The following is a 21,907-nucleotide window of genomic DNA, read 5'->3' as shown; positions in this document are numbered from 1 at the left end:
AATACTCTCATCAAATTATGGCGAGCATTCGTTTTAACATTTAATTCGGACATTTATAGTTGCATCAGCGCATTAGACTCTGAACTGCTCTGTTAGTTAGGTTGTAGGGATACTTGTGTTTTTTTATCAGTGAATTTCAGAATATACTCAACTATTTTGGAAAATCGTTTTTGATTAGAAATCCCGGACAATCTCCTAATTCCTCAGAGCTATAAGCTATAATGGTATTCTCAGATGAAGTGGGGACTATGAATTCTAATTACAGGCTTCACGTTTGTTAAATCACTTTCTGGCTGCTAAAAAAGTAAATAGAGAGCCAGTGTTGAGAACGGCGAAAGACAGCATGAACAACATTCTAAAAGCCTGAAACTGATTCAACATGCAAGCATTTATACAGCAATTCATTTATTTTTACAAACTTAACCGCCGCCCCACATATGGTGCATCGGCCGGGAAATCAACTAAGTGAAAGTGATTTTTAACTATTCGGATTCGCGAGTGAAATGCGACACGCAACTGAGTATAGAACAGTGAATGTGTTACGTGTGCATGTGGACGACGCAATTGGATTAACAACACATCTGGATTGACGGTGCTGGCACTGAGTCTAGCGGTGCTGCCGGCATCGCGAGAAGCCAGTCTCGCCGCACCGCAGTCGTCCGCTGGAGCAGCCGGCGCAGCGCCTGCAATTGCGGGCCACGCAAACACACAACAGCCGTCGGAGAGCCGTCTGCAGTTCAACGTGCCACGTCGCATCAGGAATCCTGGTACTCCGCGCCGGCAACGCCATACGTCGTGCAGAAGGAACTAAGTTAAGTGAAAAGCTGTTAAAAATTTTACTAACCTGCACTAAAAGACTGTCGGCGATGGAACCGCCAAAAGAAACTGAGGTTAAACTTATATCAGAACCTATGTCTGTTGAGGGAACTGTAAATCCAGACAACGGTTCAAGTGTAAATATGCATGGAAGTAGTAATGTTAAGGTGAAACATGAAGTATTGTCTCCTGACAGTAGTGTAAAATGGGGCAATGATTCAATAATAGAAACCCCTGTAGTAAAGCAGAAATTAGAAATTGTAAATTTATTGGATGATAGTTTCTCTGATGAATTAAAAATGAAACAGTCATCAGAGATGGTAGAGTTTAAGAAGGAGAAGTTAGACATGACTAATCAATCAGAAGTTTCAGTTAGTTTTGATGATTCTGGTGTTGGAGCTAGTTTTTCGTCACCTGAGTGTGATAAAATGCCAGCTAGTGAGCAACCCAAGGATGCTGGGGCTGTTGATTTAAATGTTATATTACAAGCAATAGCTGCCAGTAATGCTAGAATGACAGCTGAATTAAAGTCTGAAATAAGTGAACAGATCAAAAACAATAATGCTGAATTAAAGTCTGAGATTGTGGCCAGTCAAACTAATTTTAATAAACGATTGGAGGTAATGGACGATACCTTCAAGGCTGGTTGCAATAAGTTGAAAGAGGATCTAGACAGTTTGAATTGTAAAATTGATTACAATCATGAGGATATTAAGAAAAAGGTTGCTCAACAGTTTTCTGAAATGTATAAAACAGTTAAATCCGAAGTTTCTGAGGTTCGCAGAGACTTCCAAATGGAAGATGCGAAGCTGGAGCACAAGTTAACAGAAAAGATCGAGGCGGAATCTGAACTGTGCTCAGATAGATTTAAAGATGTTAATATAAAAGTAAACATATGTCAAGCAGATGTAGATGCAATCAAAACTGATACTACTCATATTGTACAAAGAGTAGCAAATGTTGAAATGAAAGTAGAAAATATTAGTACTAACATTGCTAACATTGAGAGTAAAGTAGCTTCAGTAACTTCTGGTAACGGTAGTATACAACAAGTTGTAGCTGCAAACGCCGCTTTTATCGGGTGTCGGCAGTTCTTGCGGTTCGATCCAGATAAAAATATCCATCTGCTAGATTTCTGGAACGATTTTGAAGATGTGATTCCACCAACTTGGTCTGAGCGACAGAAAATCTCATTTGTTACAAGCCATTTAGCAGGTGACGCCTTGCGTTGGTCAGCTGATGTTATGTTGAAGTGTAAAACATTAGCGGAGTTTAAAACAGCTTTCATTAATGAGTATTGGTCTAGTAATAAGCAAAATGAAGTGTTGAGAGAATTTTGGAGTGGAAAACGCTTCAATGCAGGCAAGGAATCAATTAAAGAGTTTGCTAGGTCATGGATCTCATGTTTGTCACATTTGGCGGAAAAGCTAAAACCAGAAATGATTATACTAGGTCTTGAAGCCAAACTGCCATGGTATTGGCAAACTACGAGGGCAGTTCAATAAGTAATGCAACACATTTTTTTTCTCGGCCAATTTTGGTTGAAAAAACCGGAAATTTCTTGTGGAATATTTTCAAACATTCCCGCTTCGTCTCGTATAGTTTCATTGACTTCCGACAGGTGGCAGCGCTGTACAGAGCTGTTAAAATGGCGTCTGTAATGGATGTGCGTAGCAAACAACAGGCAGTGATCGAGTTTCTTTTGGCGGGAAACCAGGGCATCTCAGATATCCATAGGCGCTTGCAGAATGCCTACGGTGATCTGGCAGTGAACAAAAGCACGGTGAGTCGTTTGGCAAAGCGTGTGTCATCATCGCCGCAAGGTCAAGCAAGACTGTCTGATCTCCCGCGTGCGGGCCGGCCGTGCACAGCTGTGACTCCTGCAATGGCAGAGCATGCGAACACACTCGTTCGAGATGATCGACGGATCACCATCAAACAACTCAGTGCTCAACTTGACATCTCTGTTGGTAGTGCTGTCACAATTGTTCACCAGTTGGCATATTCAATGGTTTGCTCCCGCTGGGTCCCTCGTTGTCTAACCGAACACCATAAAGAGCAAAGGAGAACCATCTGTGCGGAATTGCTTGCTCGTCATGTGGCTGAGGGTGACAATTTCTTGTCAAAGATTGTTACAGGCGATGAAACATGGGTTCATCACTTCGAACCTGAAACAAAACGGCAATCAATGGAGTGGCGCCACACCCACTCCCCTACCAAGAAAAAGTTTAAAGCCATACCCTCAGCCGGTAAAGTCATGGTTACAGTCTTCTGGGACGTTGAAGGGGTTATTCTGTTCGACGTCCTTCCCCATGGTCAAACGATCAACTCTGAAGTGTATTGTGCTACTCTTCAGAAATTGAAGAAACGACTTCAGCGTGTTCGTAGGCACAAAAATCTGAACGAACTTCTCCTTCTTCATGACAACGCAAGACCTCACACAAGTCTTCGCACCCGAGAGGAGCTCACAAAACTTCAGTGGACTGTTCTTCCTCATGCACCCTACATCCCCGATCTCGCACCGTCGGATTTCCATATGGTTGGCCCAATGAAGGACGCAATCCGTGGGAGGCACTACGCGGATGATGAAGAAGTTATTGATGCAGTACGACGTTGGCTCCGACATCGACCAGTGGAATGGTACCGTGCAGGCATACAGGTCCTCATTTCAAGGTGGCGTAAGGCCGTAGCATTGAATGGAGATTACGTTGAAAAATAGTGTTGTGTAGCTAAAAGATTGGGGAATAACCTGGTGTATTTCAATGCTGAATAAAACAACCCCTGTTTCAGAAAAAAAATGTGTTGCATTACCTATTGAACTGCCCTCGTAGAATTATATCAGCCCCTAGAGACAATCTGGATCGTTTCATTGAGTATTTGGAACGTGTAGAACGTGTTGCTGCCAATGAGGAGCAAGCACGTAATAACCGAAATGCCAATAACAATAATAGTAATTTTAGGAACGAGCAAAATGGCAATGTAAACATCAGAACAGTAGGTGTTCGCCATCCTAAGAGAGGTAGGAATTGGGGAAATAATTATCAGAACCAACAATGGCGTCCAAGGGAGAATAATTTTGTTCCAAACAGAGGAGGAGGAGGAGATTAGTGTTTAACGTCCCGTCGACAACGAGGTCATTAGAGACGGAGCGCAAGCTCGGGTGAGGGAAGGATGGGGAAGGAAATCGGCCGTGCCCTTTCAAAGGAACCATCCCGGCATTTGCCTGAAGCGATTTAGGGAAATCACGGAAAACCTAAATCAGGATGGCCGGAGACGGGATTGAACCGTCGTCCTCCCGAATGCGAGTCCAGTGTGCTAACCACTGCGCCACCTCGCTCGGTGTTCCAAACAGAAATATGCATGTAAACAACAGTACGGAAAGTAATGCTGTGCCAGTCAACTATAATGAAAATAAAGGAAACAGTAGTAGGCCGAGGCAGGAAAACTAGTTCCCGTCTATGAGGACACTGGCGCTCACCAGGCGGTTACTTTTCCTAAGCCAGTAGTTACGGGAATTGGTAAGATAAATCAGAATACTCAAACTGAACAGGTGGATGAAGTGTCGGTAGCATCTAAGGATACAACAGAAATATTAGATCACTCACAGTATTTGATAGATACCGTGTTAGAGACGCTTTCTAAGTGGGAAGAGAAAGAGAAGGCGCAGCAGGGTAACGATAGGGACGAGCTACAAAATACTGAATTGACAGGTGAAGAAGCAGAAGAAATTCATGCTTATATTTACGATGAGGATGATGTGCTCTTATCTAAAGTGCCTGTGCAGGATGTTGATAATGTACTAATAGATTTAGGACAGGAGGTAAGTGAGAGTGTAGAGGGTAGACTGTTGGGGGTCGATGAACCCAGTAGCTGTGACCAGTTGTCACTTGAGAAAGAAACCGACGATAATGGTGAAAGTGGTTTAGCTGTAACTAGTATTATGCCCGGTCTGGAGGCGCAGAATCGCTCAGACTACAGTAATTTGGGTCATGTTCAGCAAGCTAAATGTAATGAAGTCGTGCGGTGTTTCGATTTGAAATTAATAGATCGACTGGAAAAGGCAGCTGAAAATGTAATTCAGGAAACCCCTACACACTGTGACCTTATAATGAAGACAGATGTCGATCAATTTAGTTGGAGACAAGTCCAAAAGGAACTATTAGATGAATTTGAGGAACCACCTGTACCACCTAGAATAAGCCACCCTATAATAATAGTGAATATGTTGGGTATCAATGTACGTTGTCTCTTAGACAGTGGAAGTGAAGTGAGTGCAATATCTCAGTCCTTTTTTGATGCATTACCTGGTAAAGACAAGCTTACAGTAATGAGGGTATCAGGACTAAGAATAATTGGTGCTACTGGCAAGGTGTCAAAAACAATAAAGCAAGAAGCTTTGCTGCCCTTTAACATTAATGGTAATTTAATTGATCATCCATGTTTAATTGTAAACAAGCTCAGTATTGAGGTTTTAATTGGCATAGATTTCTTGTCAAAATATCAGTGTGTTGTTGACTTTGAAAAAAGCCAGTTAAGAATGGTCTTGCCAATAACCGGAGTAATTATAGTACCTTTTAGTGATAAACATGTAGTAACTGATAATGAAACTTGGGAGCTGCCTATACGAGTTCTGAAAAATAGGAGGTGTTGGGACGAAGGTGTTAATCTTAGTAACAGTAAGCTGAACACAGAAGAAGAAGAAGAAGCAATTATTTTAGACAAAATAAAAGCTAAATTGCAGGAAATCTATAAGATTTCAGACAATCAAAAGGAAGAACTGAGACAGGTTCTAAAAAGGCATCATAAAGCATTTTCAGATCGACGTGGCGTGGTCAAAGGTTATGAATGAATGCTGTAGGGAGGAGGTTGTTCTGCAACCTCTACACAGTGTGGCAGCTGTGCAGTCCCAGCTGTGTGAGGTCTTCTTTCCCTTTCAGGTCTCACTCATTCTTCCTCTTTCCTGTCCTCAAAAATTTCGACCTCTTCTTTCATACATTAAATTTTCCGGTATGGCTATCAATACAGCATTAAACCAATGAATGCTGTAGGGAGGAGGTTGTTCTGTAACCTCTACACAGTGTGGCAGCTATGCAGTCCCAGCTGTGTGAGATCTTCTTTCCCTTTTAGGTCTCACTCACTCTTCCTCTTTCCTATCCACTAAAAATTTCGACCTTTTCTTTCCAAATACTAAAATTTTCCGTTATGACTATCCATACAGCATTAAACCAATGAATGCTGTAGGGAGGAGGTTGTTCTGTAACCTCTACACAGTGTGGCAGCCGTGCAGTCCCAGCTGTGTGAGATCTTCTTTCCATTTCAGGTCTCACTCACTTTTCATCTTTCCTATCCACAAAAATTTCGACCTCTTCTTTCCAGACATGAAAATTTTCTGTCATGGCTATCAAGCCATGAGTTATGTAACCATTCTATCTACCGATTAGTGAAGAAAAATACCTAATGTGACAAACCTAATAGTGACAAACAATAGAGAAGTATGACGTAATTAAGATATAAAATGTATTTGAGTAACAAGTATGTATAGAACCCAGGTAATATAGTAACTACAAAGTGTTGTTTTATTGGAAATGGTCCACCAAGAGTAATTTAAAAAGATATATGAATTCATGTACAAGCAGGATCTGAAGTGGTGCATTAGAGCTAACTAAGAAATAGTAAAAGATATTGCTTAGTGTTAGGAAAAATATGCAGATAAGTTGTAAGATTAAACTCACCTGGTGTAGCAAGGAAAGGCAGTGTAATAGAATTGAGCAGTGTTTGTGTTTGAGACGTGAAGGACACGTCCCTGAAGTATTTATAAGGTTGGAGCTGGCCATTATTTTAGTGTAGTGTGTGACAGGATACACCTACACGTATTGAGGTTATGAGTTGGAGGCGTGAATGCGACCATAGGTACCCTTATGTTAGATGAGACAGAGCAGCTCATGGTGTCCTATAGGTTTAAGGAATTTAGCATTACGCTCGTCCATAATTACTTGATGCACTTTAGTGGTAGGTCTGAGAGAGACTACCTGAGGTTTCAGCGTCCGATCGAGTGGAAATGGATTGCCACGTGAGCAAACTAATCAGCTGCAATACACTATGAATATGAAAGTAATGTGCTATCCTATGCTTTAAATATTAATAGAGTGAGTGTTAAATAAGTACATACACTAGCAAAATAAATAAATAACATACTGACAGACGTGAAACATTATTTTAGCGCAGCATAAATACACTTCAAAGTAAGTAAGTACCTAATTGCAGATGTGGAACTGACAACAGCAGAGGACCAATCAGTGGATTTAGTAGTCAACTAAACGTAGTGTGTTTTGAACACTCACAACTGTACTATTACCAAAAGTTACTCACATGTACAAAGAAGCTGAGAAAACAACCACTAATCATACTCATACTATCTCTAAGAATAAGGTAATCAAAGATGAGTCAGTTAAGTGCTTAAAATACAAATGTATCAGGAATGTACCGAGCATTGGTTCATTGTTCCAGCCCAGAAATAATAAATTCAGATTAAATATGATTTATGATTGTATGCCTTAGGAGCATAAATTTTCTCTAATACATGACTAAAGGCGTTTTGAGCCATTTGTTTAACGATTTTATGACAGTTAAGTAACTGCGAGAGTAATACTGAAAAAGTTCTGTTAACTTTGTTCCAGTAACATATTGGAAGAGAAAATGTATATATCCCCATTTCATTGTGACCCACCCATAGATATTAAGTGAACAGAGTCTGAGGCACTCTTTTTGTTTGTTCTACAGGACAAACCAGATAATGGCAGCCTGGTAGCTGCGTGAAAGCGTGGAGTGACTTGGACACTACTCACAGTGACCCCTCCCCTTTCCCCCATGTAATTTATGTAATTTAGAGAGAACGTGAAGGACGCACACCATAGCAACTTCCCCTCCTCTACCCTTGTGAATGGAAGTGTAGGACGCCAGCCAAAGCGGCTACAACCACGTGTGTAAAAAATTATTTGTGAAATTTTCTTTCAGGTTTAGAAAAGACTGCTAAGAGATAATCATCTGTTTATGTATCATGTTATTTTCTTTGAATTTGTGTATGTAAAAATGTATTTAATTTATTTAATGGATCTAAGATTTTCATAATTTTTCAATTTGTATGTGTTTGTTTGTCTAAGGCAATATGTATGCCAAAATATTTCATTGACTTTGCTTAAAATTTTGAGTAATGACATTGTTTTAAAAGGCAGTGAACATGCCCATGATTTAAATAATTAATGTAGGTAATCAGTTTTCTTTAATGTTTCTACATGTTTATATTTCAATTTTGATTTTTCATAGGGAGTTAAACTGTACTCTTGCTTAACTTTTTGTAATTAAATTTTTTTCATTCATTAACATTCATAAACAAAAAAAAATTTAAGTAGAGGATGATGTAGGGAAGCAGCCTACTCACGCTGTAGTAAATTCACATCAGTTTCCATTGTGTGCCAGCCAGTCTGCTGTAACTAGCTCTGACGTCATAAATGTTGCGCAATACCTTAAAAATCAAGCAAATGACCTAAAACTTTTCTAGAATGTCAGGAATAATACTAAATTAATGTGTGTTAAATATCAGTTCGATAACTTCAGCCATTTTCGAAATTTGGACGTTTTTCTGAAAAAATCATTGGCGCAACAGAAAAGAGCTAGAGACTTCAAAATTTATATTTAGATTCATCTTTCATAATGATTTAATAAAAACAGTACTTTGGATTTCACAAATTAAGATTTTAGTGGAAATTCATGATTTTCTGGTTTTCGTCTCAAAACTGAAGGAAGCAAGATAGATTAAGTAGGCTAATAAATAAGGCTAGGATGTTTAGATTTAAATAGGTTGGAGAAACGCTATGACTATGAAGATGTGAAAAGTTTCTTTTGAATACCTATAAAATTATAGCGATAGCGGATCTCAAAAGGACCAGTTCAGAGCTCATCTACTGCGTGCAGTGTAATTTAATTAATTCTCTCGCCCAAAATATTTAACTTAGCCACGTCAAAATTTTATTATCAATACTTCCTTCGTGCTGAATGCACGTTTAAATTAAGAGCTTCATCGGCCATCAGCAAAAGAAGCTATAAATTATTATGTAACTTGAAGTGGTGCGTTACTAGCCCAGCAGCTAGTCGGGAGAGCCGATTTGATCAGGCGTTCCCTTAGCCGTCCGCACCGCGGCTTTATATATAAGAACGCTGCGCGAGGAAGCAAGGCCCCAGTTCTCTCCAGACGCTGAATGACACGCCATCTGTGTCGGGAGTCGCGTCGCATCGGTATCACTGCTACAAACAGCCTCGGGTGCCGTATTAAGTTACTAGAGATATGCGGAACCATGAAATCATTTCAGGTGAAGGGTTAATTCTGGGATGATTTTCATTATCTAGCTTCAGTTTGCGTATTGTCGTATTTTCACGTGCCATCGCGGGACAGACATTCTACCAATTATTTAGCGTGGCGTTTGATGAAATACTCTCATCAAATTATGGCGAGCATTCTTTTTAACATTTAATTCGGACATTTATAGTTGCATCAGCGCATTAGACTCTGAACTGCTCTGTTAGTTAGGTTGTAGGGATACTTGTGTTTTTTTATCAGTGAATTTCAGAATATACTCAACTATTTTGGAAAATCGTTTTTGATTAGAAATCCCGGACAATCTCCTAATTCCTCAGAGCTATAAGCTGCAGCTATAATGGTATTCTCAGATGAAGTGGGCACTAGGAACTCTAATTACAGGCTTCACGTTTGTTAAATCACTTTCTGGGTGCTAAAAAAGTAAATAGAGAGCCAGTGTTGAGAACGGCGAAAGACAGCATTAACAACATTCTAAAAGCCTGAAACTGATTCAACATGCAAGCATTTATACAGCAATTCATTTATTTTTACAAGCTTAACCGCCGCCCCACAGTGTCTCCTATGTAAAGCTTCTTAAATGACTCGACAATTAAAAATCAAGTAGAGTTTGATGAAGTGAACGAAATAATCAACAAACGAGATCTCTCCTTCCTACCCATATGTTAGGAAATATCTAACGCAGGTGTTCGCGACTAAGATGCGCAAAATGATCTGATCTCTATCATGTTAGAACCGTATACGTTCAGCGACGTAACCAGACTGGAACAAACGTGGCAATTTCTCGTGGTTCCCGAAAGGGACTCTTGAAACTGGGGAGAAGGAAACGAAAAAAGACATGCAAGAATTAAAATGTAAAAATTAGTAAAATCAGTCAATCAAATGATGCATTTCTTTTTCATAAAATAATCGAAGTTTGATTGGGAAATCCGGAGATAAAAATATGCGCATCATTTAACTTCTTTACCTCGGTCAGAGATCAGTCTGCATAAGGACTCGAAAATTAGTTAATTGGATCAATAGAACGAAATTGACTAGACGTGAAGAAACATTGCAGCCAAGGCTATGCCGGAACTGAGGACGTCAAGATGCATTTGCTAAATGCAGACTGGAAATTTCTACAGAAAACACTTAATGTGAACGAAAAATATAATGTATTCTGAACATAGACATGGACTACCTTCTTTGAAAAAGAGTTGTTCTAAAACATAAAGCCATGTAAATTAGTTGCAGGCTGCAAACAGAACAATAATATCATGCAGAAAAAGCGACTTGGAAGATTATGGCGTTAAATCATATTACAAACTGAATTATAAATTTCTAGGCAAAATAATCAAAGAATTAAAATTTATGTATTTTCAAAGAAGTAAGGAAGGTTAACGTTCCGTCGAGGACGTGGTCGTAAGAGACAGAGAAAAAGCACATTGAGGAAGAATTGCGAAGAAAATCGGCTTTACCCACAGAAAGGAACATCACAGCATTCACCTTAAGTGATTTAGGGATATCACAAAAAGCCCATATCTAGGCTTTCAAATGGGGATTTGAACAACCGTAATTCCGAATACTAGTTAATTGTATTACCAATGCATACATTTTCAAGCAAAAAATTCCTTCAGCAACAAGAAAACTGTTCTGAACACAGTAAAAAGTGAAGCAGTAAAATGAAAAATTTTAAGGCTAATACTGAACGTATCAAAGATGGTCCCAATATTACAGACATTTTCAATAAGTTTATGTAAGTAGTACACAATTTAAGTCAGAAAACTTTCTTAGTCTATAGGGTACTGTTCCCAATAAAAGCATTCCAAAACAAGTTTACTACACTTCAGCTTCTGTTATTTACAAGCGTTAGTCGACATGCGCAGTTTTGCTAAACATGCCAAACAGTTCCCTATAACAGAATTTGCCGACATAGTGGCGTTCGAAATATTGATGGAAATCGCTTGGTAAATCTCTTTGTATGGACCGACTGAGGTCGATACTGGTCGCGAGGCTGTCAGCGATACATCCATCACTCGATGGGCTCGTCGCCGAAAGAATTACTTGCTGTGTCAGATCAGTAGATACACAGTGGCGTAGGATGTCATGTACGAATGATACTGCTGTAAGTCACTTAAGCGAAATGTAACACACTTTTAAACAGCGGCGACTACAGTATCAAATCAGTTGTGCACAATATCATTCGCTCGCCAAAGGTGGCAGCGAGAGGATTCAACATATTAGCAGCTCGAATTCCAGTGATCTATAGCATTTCAGTATTAGGAAGACTGGACGTCACGAAAATGTGGTCGCAATGATTAGGAATTGAGGACACGATCTGCACTGGCACCCTATTTAATTTTAAGTAAGCAGAAACAACAATTTCAAATCGCATTTTGCTACGTTGATAAGAAGTGTAACAACTAAACCTAACAAGTTGGTCCTGTTCTAAAGTGCCACACTACAAATCCACACATATTGAGGTCAATTCCTGGTCACTCCTACGCTTTATCTATCACTTATCATTTCTTTTTCCTCTGGAAATATTTGCTTATGTGAAAAATTCTGAGTTACACCGTTGTTTGGAATCCATGTATAAGTGTGTGTCCCCCTATAGCTGGCTTGGTCAGCCAGTTCAAAGATCGGAGGAAGGCAACGGCATACCACCTCGAACAGAACCATGGCTAGCACAGCACTGTGGTGTTCAAAACAATCTTCTAGCTACTGACACTTTTACTAATAATTTAAAAGAAAAATTAGTTTTATGACAAAAATACAGCTTAAGCTCTCTATAATGCTTTAGATATTCTTGTAAAATATATTATTCCTTACGCTACGTACGGAGAAAACGTGTGTTGCAAAACAGCATGGTGATATTCTCGAAGTGTCGAACATTACCGATACGAGCTAATACAGAGACCATTTGGCACGAAACTTTGTAAGAGAATGTATAATTTGTAGTATTCTGATTTTCCTGTAATTACAAGATTTAAAAATTTATGCTTTTTCAACACGAGCTGCTTCAGATAAACAGTGATGAACAGTCTGGATGACTGATTTAAAAAATAAAATCTTGCTGAATATAACTACTGTATCGAATATTTTCATATTCATTAAACATACATGCCCGCGAGAATTTGTGTGTGTGTCCGCAAAAACGTGCAATCGAGTTGACGCCTGTGTTCTGGGGTGCTATACGATTGGCTGAAAATAGATGTTTGTTGACGACTTACCTTCTGACCGCTATCACTGCGACGTGCTGTTACCGCATTTCACGGTTTACTCAACATATCTTCTAACAGGGACGGGCGCATTCGCGTAGTCACCATTCGATTCGTCTCAAACTGATGCTAAGCAACGGCTTTGGCCGCTAGAGAGAGACCTTTGTATTGTTGAGAACTACGTCACGCCGCATTTTATTTGTTTCTAAGAGGATATGTGCAAAATAATCATCACGCAATAAAGGAAACTACTCATCGACGAAGTGGAAAAATTCGCAAACTCGATAAGTCAAAAGAACTCTTTCACGACGCTAAAATAATCGAAGATTATTTTGGAGATGCTAAAGATATGTGAACTATTTACGTCCTTTTCTTAGATTGGCAGAAATTATCACTCAGACACCAGTTAACTCAATACATAGAACGAAAGAAAGTAGATATTAGCAAGTATTTCAGTCAAGGCTATGACGGACCATCCGTCGTGAGTGGCGAGTGCAATGCTATGAAAAGAAAAAAGTCTAGTCAAAATTTAAACGTAGTCCTTTAAGGTCATGTAGAGGTTAAGATGCTAATCAAGAAGCATCTCTGTATTTCGTAACACTTGAGAACATCTGCAAAATTTTCTCCATAGCGTGTCAAGGTGGTAGGATTTAAAAACTAAGTGAGCACGCTAAACACATTAAACTCAACGCGTTGTGCTAGCAGTAAGGAACCACTTGCACACTTAAAAGAGAGATTCATTGACGTTCTTAAGGTTCTGACAAACACAACTCATAGAAGTAAGAAATATAACAAACTGTGGAAATACGTCTTATAATATACAGGGTGTCCCAAAAAGAATGCCGGCCGGAGTGACCGAGCGGTTCTAGGCGCTGCAGTCTGGAACCGCGCGACCGCTATTGTCGCAGGTTCGAATCCTGCCTCAGGCATGGATGTGCGTGATGTCCTTAGGTTAGTTACCTTTAAGTAGTTCTAAGTTCTAGGGGACTGATGACCTCAGCAGTTAAGTCCCATAGTGCTCAGAGCCATTTGAACCAAAAAGAATGACCCGATTTTAACTTGTAATAATATTGAAACAAATGTCACTAGGTAGCGGAAACAGCGCTATATGTAGTCGGCACGGTCTAGAGTTTCAGAAAAAGTCCGCGAAAGGTCGCTACGAGCGCTGACCTGGAGCATGCAGCCAGTCCGCGCAACAGAAGGCATATTGTGTTACTGAATTTAGTCGTACACAATCAGTGATCGCAGTTCAGCGGGCGTTTCATATTAGATTTCGTGCTTAACCACCATCACGAAAGAACATTCGACAGTGGTATAAACAGTTGGAAGAAACAGAGTGCCTCTGTAAAGGGAAAAGTCCTGGCCGGCCACGCGTTCCTGAACAAACAGTGCAACAAATCCGACGAGCATTTGAGCGGAGTCCCCGCAAGTCTCCGTATCGTGCTAGCCGAGAACTTGCGTTACCGCGCATGACAGTGTGGCGTGTGTTACGGCGTCGTTTAGCCCTCAACATGGTTCAAATGGCTCTGAGCACTATGGGACTTAACTTCTGAGGTCATCAGTCGCCTAGAACTTGTTGTTCTTATTGTGGTCTTCAGTCCTGAGACTGGTTTGATGCAGCTCTCCATGCCACTCTATCCTGTGCAAGCTTCTTCATCTCCCAGTACCTACTGCAACCTACATCCTTCTGTATCTGTTTGGTGTATACGATTTTTACCCTCCACGCTGCCCTCCAATACCAAACTCGTGATCCCTTGATGCCTCAGAACATGTCCTACCAACCGATCCCTTCTTATAGTCAAGTTGTGCCACAAACTTCTCGCCAGTCCTATTCAGTACTTCCTCATTAGTTATGTGATCTACCCATCCAATCTTCAGCATTCTTCTGTAGCACCACATTTCGAAAGCTTCTATTCTCTTCTTGTCCAAACTAGTTATTGTCCATGTTTCACTCCCATACATGGCTACACTCCGTACAAATACTTTCAGAAACGACGTCCTGACACTTAAATCTATACTCGATGTTAACAAATTTCTCTTCTTCAGAAATGCTTTCCTTGCCATTGCCAGTCTACATTTTATATCCTCTCTACTTCGACCATCATCGGTTATTTTGCTCCCCAAATAGCAAAACTCATTTACTACTTTAAGTGTCTCATTTCCTAATCTAATTCCCTCAGCATCACCCGACTTAATTCGACTACATTCCATTATCCTCGTTTTGCTTTTGTTGATGTTCATCTTATACCCTTCTTTCAAGACACTGTCCATTCCGATCAGCTGCTCTTCCAAGTCCTTTGCCGTCTCTGACAGAATCCTCAAAGTTTTTATTTCTTCTCCATGGATTTTAATACCTACTCCGAGTTTTTCTTTTGATTCCTTCACTGCTTGCTCAATATAGACATTGAATAACATCGGGGAGAGGCTACAACCCTGTGTCACTCCCTTCCCAACCACTGCATCCCTTTTATGTCCCTCGACTCTTATAACTGCCATCTGGTTTCTGTACAAATTGTAAATAGTCTTACGCTCCCTGTATTTTACCACTGCCACCTTCAGAATTTGAAAGAGAGCATTCCAGTCAACATTGTCAAAAGCTTTCTCTAAGTATACAAATGCTAGAAAGGTAGATTTGCCTTTCCTTAATCTAGCTTCTAAGATAAGTCGTAGAGTCGGTATTGCCTCACGTGTTCCGATATTTCTACGGAATCCAAACTGATCTTCCCCGAGGTCGGTTTCTACTAGTTTTTCCATTCGTCTGTAAAGAATTCACGTTAGTATTTTGCAGCCGTGACTTATTAAACTGATAGTTCGGTAATTTTCACATCTGTCAACACCTGCTTTCTTTGGGATTGGAATTATTATATTCCTCTTGAAGTCTGAGGGTATTTCGCCTGTCTCATACATCTTGCTCACCAGATGGTAGAGTTTTGTCAGGACTGGCCCTCCCAAGGCTATCAGTAGTTCTGATGGAATGTTGTCTACTCCCGGGGCCTTGTTTCGACTCAGGTCTTTCAGTGCTCTGTCAAACTCTTCACGCAGTATCATATCTCCCATTTTATCTTCATCTACATCCTCTTCCATTTCCATAATATTGTCCTCAAGTACATCGCCCTTGTATAGACCCTCTATATACTGCTTCCATCTTTCTGCTTTCCCTTCTTTGCTTAGAACTGGGTTTCCATCTGAGCTCTTGATGTTCATACAAGTGGTTCTCTTTTCTCCAAAGGTCTCTTTAATTTTCCTGTAGGCAGTATCTATCTTACCCCTAGTGAGATAAGCCTCAACATCCTTACATTTGTCCTCTAGCCATCCCTGCTTAGCCATTTTGCACTTCCTGTCGATCTCATTTTGAGACGTTTGTACTCCTTGTTGCCTGCTTCATTTACTGCATTTTTATATTTTCTCCTTTCATCAATTAAATTCAATATTTCTTCTGTTACCCAAGGATTTCTACTAGCCCTCGTCTTTTTACCTACTGAACTAAGGCTACTTAAACCGAACTAACTTAAGGACGTCACACACATCCATGCCCGAGGCAGGATTCGAACCTGCGACCGTAGCGGTCGCGCGGTTCCAGGCTGTAGGGCCTAGAACCGCTCGGCCACACCGGCCGGCGTTTAGCTCTCAAATCATACCGATTATAACTGGTACAAGCTTTTCGATATACTGACAAAGTGAAGCAAGTGGACTTTAGCAATGCCTCTTAGGTCCCTGACAGACCCACAGGAATAAATCACATGGTGTTATGTTAAACAATATGTTTACGTTCCTCCCTTATAGCAGCTGATACTCTGGTTTTTAGTTCATCAGTGTCACGAGGTAGCTTCAGTGACAGAACACACCTTACACTCAGTTTGGAATGAATTCGGCTAGATGTCGTCCGTGCAGCCAATGGAGAAATTATTGAACATTTATGATGGATTTTTATAAACTTCTATCTTTTCTGAGTAATTTAGCATGCAATTTGTTGGTGTTAAGCCCTTCTTCCTAAGAAATAATTCTATTTAAAATCGCGTCAGTCTTTTTGGGACATCCTGTAATTCTATACTACGGCCTTGTTACCCTTTTAGGTTTTAATGTTAGGTACTAGTAAGCACCTAAGACCTTGCAATACGATATTATGAACGTTTCAGTTGCATATGACCTGGTAGAAAGGGCGCTATCAGAAATAAACGAAGGAAGATTACGCTTTAACGTCCCGTCGACGACTAGGTCATTAGAGACGAAATACATCTCGGGTGGAGGAAGGGTGGGTAGAGATCGTGTCTTTTTCAATGTAACCATCCATGTATTTGCCTCAAGCAGTTTGGGGAAAAACTACAGAAAACTTGAATACGGATGAGCGCCCGAGGATTTGAACCGCTCATGGGATACTATTGCGACATATCACTCGGCTGTTGTTAGGAACTGTTGGCGTCAAATGGTTTTGCTACAAACTACCACATGAAACTTTCAACATTTGTGAAAGATGGGACATCGGGTGTAAACACATGAATAAAAACGTTCAGTAAAAAGGTAGTACACCGGCTAGCAACGCGAAGACGAGAGGCTGATAGAGCCTTAAACTAACGCTTTTGTACCCATTGTTTGCAGACATCTATTCATGACTAAGTACCTGTTTTTAAAGAATGAAGTACGTTATAGTCACGTATCGACACGGCCCAGTCACATTAATGTGATCGCCGCGTATGTTCGACATCAACGTGCAATAACCACTCACAGGCGGCAAGTGCAGCGCCAGCATTCGAGGATATATGATGCGCTTCGGGGAAGAGGGAGGGGGAATGCAGAAAACAGTACAGTTGTTGATGCGGAAATGTAGAGATTTATCTGACACCTAGAAGGGCATGATCATTGGCTTTCAGGCCAAGGGTAGAAGCATTTCCGAAACGGCAAAGTTTTTAAACTGTACGCGCGTTTAAAGTATACCGCGCACGGCAAAATGGCGATATCCAAGACCGGCGCCGAAACAACAATGTTGCACAACGTTCTATAGATGACAGGGGTAAATGACGGGTGCAAAAATATATACGGGCGAATAGACGAGCAAGCGTTGAACAACCAACCGTCCAGATGAACCATGGGCCACCAACAGTGTCTCCTCAATGACCATTAAGCAAACGGTTGACTATCGGCTCCTGCAGCAGGTGCTTTGTTCATTCACCCATACCGACTGCTGTTCAACGGCGACGAAGGCTGGAATTTGCACGTCAGTTCTGCAGCTGAACGTCCACAGAGTGGCGACAGGTGGTCTTTTCAGATGAATCACGTTTTATGCTCCATCGGGCAGATGGCCTTTGGCGTGCACGACGTGAAGCGTCTGAAGGGAAACACCCTGCAAAAATCGACGTAAGGGTCCAAGCCGGAGAGCATTCCTTGGGTGGGCTCGTCATTCTAGAAGGCACAATCAGTCAACATAAGTATGCATTATTCTTGGATACCATGTCGAGCCCGACAAGCAGTTTATTTTTATTCGCCATAATAGCATCTACCAGCAGGAGAATGCAACGTGGTACACACTCGCAGTGTATGTGCAGGGATCGAAAAGCACCAGGATTAATTTACCTCGCTCCCTGGCCTCCAAACTCCCCGGATTTAAGCCCAATCGAGAATCTGTGGGACCGCATCGAACGGGCTATTAGCGCCACGGTGTCTTCCAGAACCTCACTGTCACTCTTTTTGCACGTCTCACAAGGAACCGCGGTGCAGAAGGAGGTTATCGGGCTTTTGACAGCTGGTCACGTTAATGCGACTGGACATTGTAGCAGTACAACCCTTTTCCATATCTAAGCCTGTGGCGAAGATCTTAAAATGGAAGCGTTTAAGTTTACAATGACATTTCCTCATTATATTTGTCCTGTGTTTCCATAATGGATGTTACTGATAAGAACTTCAAGTAAAGTACAAATAAAGGGAATGCTTGGTGTAAGTGTGGCAACGGCCTTGCCGTAGTGGATACACCGGTTCCCGTGAGATCACCGAAGTTAAGCGCTGTCGGGTGTGGCCGGCACTTGGATGGGTGACCATCCAGGACGCCATGCGCTGTTGCCATTTTTCGGGGTGCACTCAGCCTTGTGATGCCAATTGAGGAGCTACTCGACCGAATAGTAGCGGCTCCGGTCAAAGAAAACCATCGTCACGACCTGGGAGAGCTGTGTGCTGACCACACGCCCCTCCTATCCGCATCCTCAATGAGGATGACACGGCGGTCGGATGGTCCCGATGGGCCACTTGTGGCCTGAGGCCGAGTGCTTGGTGTAAGTGGTGTCACACAGAGTATGTCGTATTATTTAGAAGAAGGCACAGTCATCCTGATATGTGTAACAGAACTTGCGGCTGCTGCAGAAGCTGAGCGTTTATTTTGGAAGGTAAAAATAATTTACTTTTTCAGTTATTCAGGGATGTTTATTCGGTTTGGTAACGCAGAGTGCACATAAAGTCCGGGAACACATTCAATTATTTATTGCACAAGAACTAAACAATGTACATATGTATACATATTGCATTCTGAAGAGAAACTCTGAAAGTTTTTTTTTTTTTTTTTTTTTTTTTTTTACAAACATTCGGTATGCGAATTATGAGCGACCCGGCAAACGTCAATATGGTTATCGAATTCTTGCCATACCCATCCCAGCGTGGCTTCGTCGACTGTGGCAGTCGCTTCCCGTATTCTCTCCCAGAGCTCTCCTACATCACGTGGTAGAGGGGGTACACACACCAGATCTTTAATGTGTCCCCACAGAAAAAAGTCACACGGAGTGAGATATGGTGATCGGGGAGGCCATTTCATGAAACAGCTGTCCCCTTCTGCAGGACGGCCGATCCATCGATGCGGCAGCTCCGTGTTCAGGTACCCACGAACTTCACGATGAGAATTGGGTGGAGCCCCATGCTACTCAAAGATGAACGGAGAGTCCGATTGCATTTGAGGCATCAGCCATTGCTGTTCAAGTAGGAATACCCAGTGACAGTGCTCTCGGCGAAGAAGAATGGTCCAACAGTTTTCGACGTGACAAGGCACAAAAAACATTTACCTTTGGGGAATCAGGCTCAAATTCAATGCGTTTATGTGGATGCTTTGTACTCCAGATTATACAATTATGCCTGTTCACTTTCCCATTAGTGTGAAAAGTGGCTTCGTCGCTAAAAATTAAGCGATCAACAATGTCATCTCCATCCTCATTCAACTGTTGCAACTGCGAACAGAACTCAAAACGCTTGTCTTTGTCGTCGTCATTGAGCTTCTGCACTAGCTTCTATTTGAATGGTTTCATAGACAGCTTCTGTTGCAGGACTTTCCACTCTGTCATTGGAGCCATTTCGAGTCCACGGTATGCACGAGGCACTGATTTCTTCAGACTCCTTATGAATGTCTCTCGTACGCGCTCCACATTCACTTCACTCACACTCCGCTTCTCTTTGCCGGGCACAAGTAACCCGTCGAAACGAATTTGTTGTGCCAGTGGTAAATGGCCTTCCTTGTTGACGCTTCTTACCGTACTTGGTTCTAAACATCCGTTGAACAGCTGTAGCACACTTATTTTTGTCGAACTCCTACAAACAGAAAGCTCGCTCCGTACCTGAACTCGTCATGTTTGCGACTAACGCTATCAGCAAATTGCCAAACTACGGTGTGGCGGTGTACACGAAAAAAAATTTTCAGGGTTTCTCTTCAAAATGACATGCTCCTTTGATAATGTGCTCCTTTCGAGCATAGCTTGTTGGCAGTGCACTATGGTAGTCCATAAATAACGCAGCATCGCCTTGCCCGATGACTGCTTGGTGTTCGCCTTTTTATGCAGTGACGAACCCGCATGTCTGTACTGCTTGCTTTGCTGCTCTGTCTCGAAGTCGTAAAATACTCCCAGCGGTCATCCATATCCTCGTCGATCGTAGCGTACTGATGCCCTTGTCGTGCTCCCCTTAAGCGTCACACTGTCTAAGAACCGTATTGTGCGTCTGATGTTTCTTACCTGTTTACCTGCAAATTACATAAAATCGTTGTACGAGTCTTTTGTAATACCTAAACAACTAGCTCCCAGTATCATACCTTTTTATTTTTTCTCGTTATAAATTTGTATCAATGTTTTCTTTTCCTCATTAGTAGTAAGAAACTTGTACATTGATGCAGAAGACGGCAAAGACAGGTTTTTAAAATTATCTTTGTAACAGAAGAGCAATGTCCGGAGAATATGAACTTTTTTTTAACAATTTTTGTTTCAATCTCGCTTGAGAGCACTTCTGTTTTAAGATCTCACATGAAAAGGATTTGCATTTTTATTCATGCGCCAACAATGTGTGTAGTAAATGCTATATTCGTTCATAAGCACGACTTTTGTCTGCGATCATAAGAAGAGGCAGTAATTTCTTCCATCGTGCAAGACATCTTTATGTATATATATTCGAACAATGGACTTTTTGTTAAGCACCAGGTTTGTTGAAAAATCAGACATTCTAAAAATCTCCATGGACAGAGTAAGAAAAATTACCCTATATACATTGTCCATTTCTCTGACTTCAGTATTTATACGTTGCGTTGTATTTTTCTTATTCTACGAGGAAGACTGTTCATGGCACCAATTTAGTTTCAACAAGAATCCGTGATTTAATTCCAGTACTGCAAGTAGTAATTATCTCTCATTACGTAAATTTCATGCCGAGTCATACTCTTTGTGTCAGCTGTTGGGCTGCCTCCCAGCACGGTTATTCCAAAACCGACCAACAGACTAACACAGTCCGTAGTCATTATCACTAGTCAGTGTAATTGTCCGTTTATTTTTCAAAAATACACCTACACACGTTTCGGCCACGGCCATCATCAGAATATGGCAGATAAACACGTCAAATGAGAAGCACTATTTCTACCGTGATTACAATATTACAAGGAGGTTATAACATACTGAAGAGCCAAAGAAACTGGTACATCAGCCTGATATCGTGTATTGCCCCCGCGAGCAAGCAGAAGTGCCGCAACACGACGTAACATGAGTTCGACTAATGTCTGAAGGAGTGCTGGAGGGAACTGACACCATGAATTCTGCAGGGCTGTTTACAAATCCGTAAGAGTATGAGCGGGTGGAGATCTCTTCTGAACAGCACGTTGCAAGGCTTACCAGATATGGTCATTAATGTTCATGTCTGGGGAGTTTTGTGGCCAGCGGAAATGTTTAAACTCAGAAGAGTGTTCCACGAGCCACTCTGTAGCAACTATGGACGTGCCTGCTGGAACTGCCCAAGTCTATCGGAATGCACAATGGACATGAATGGATGCAGGTGATCAGACAGGATGCTTACGTACGTCTCACCTGTCCGAGTCGTATCTAGACGTATCAGGCGTCCCATATCACTCCCACTGCAACGCCCCACACCATTACGGAGCCTCTGCCAGCTTAAACAGCCCTCTACTGACATGCAGAGTCCATGGATTCATGAGGTTGTCTCCATACCCGTACACGTCCATCCGCTCGATAAAATTCGAAACGAGGCTTGTCCGAATAGGCAACATGCTGCCAATCAT

At 41.4% G+C, this 21,907-nt stretch overlaps 1 pseudogene; it reads left to right on the top strand.

The window, feature by feature from the left end:
- Positions 1-18,323: 18,323 nt before the first annotated feature.
- Positions 18,324-18,441, top strand: LOC126476036 (5S ribosomal RNA; annotated as a pseudogene).
- Positions 18,442-21,907: the final 3,466 nt, after the last annotated feature.

This window comes from Schistocerca serialis, chromosome 4 (genome assembly GCF_023864345.2).
Source record: "Schistocerca serialis cubense isolate TAMUIC-IGC-003099 chromosome 4, iqSchSeri2.2, whole genome shotgun sequence".
Classification (NCBI taxonomy): domain Eukaryota; kingdom Metazoa; phylum Arthropoda; class Insecta; order Orthoptera; family Acrididae; genus Schistocerca; species Schistocerca serialis.
Note: the sequence above shows the minus strand (reverse complement) of the source record. Positions and strands in the feature narration are given on the sequence as shown.